Source organism: Penaeus monodon, chromosome 15 (assembly GCF_015228065.2).
Source record: "Penaeus monodon isolate SGIC_2016 chromosome 15, NSTDA_Pmon_1, whole genome shotgun sequence".
NCBI classification, from domain to species: domain Eukaryota; kingdom Metazoa; phylum Arthropoda; class Malacostraca; order Decapoda; family Penaeidae; genus Penaeus; species Penaeus monodon.
In genome coordinates this window covers 47,776,748-47,777,006 of record NC_051400.1, presented here as the reverse complement: position 1 = coordinate 47,777,006, position 259 = coordinate 47,776,748, and positions in this window count along the sequence as shown.

The following is a 259-nucleotide window of genomic DNA, read 5'->3' as shown; positions in this document are numbered from 1 at the left end:
ACGAGAAATGTCAGAAAAGAACAGAAAAAAATGTATGGTAAAGGAAAATAAGAGTTTATATAAATCAGTGATATAGCCGTAATACTGAACACAACGCGGAAACATATATTATGAAAGTGCCATTAAGATTTAGTGCGGATAATAAATGTAGGCTGCGAGTTACTTAAACGTTGAAAAGAATGATAATCACGTAACAGATGTTAACTCTCGTGATGAGTTTAATTAATGACGTAATAGCATTTGTTTCCCGAAGATGGGT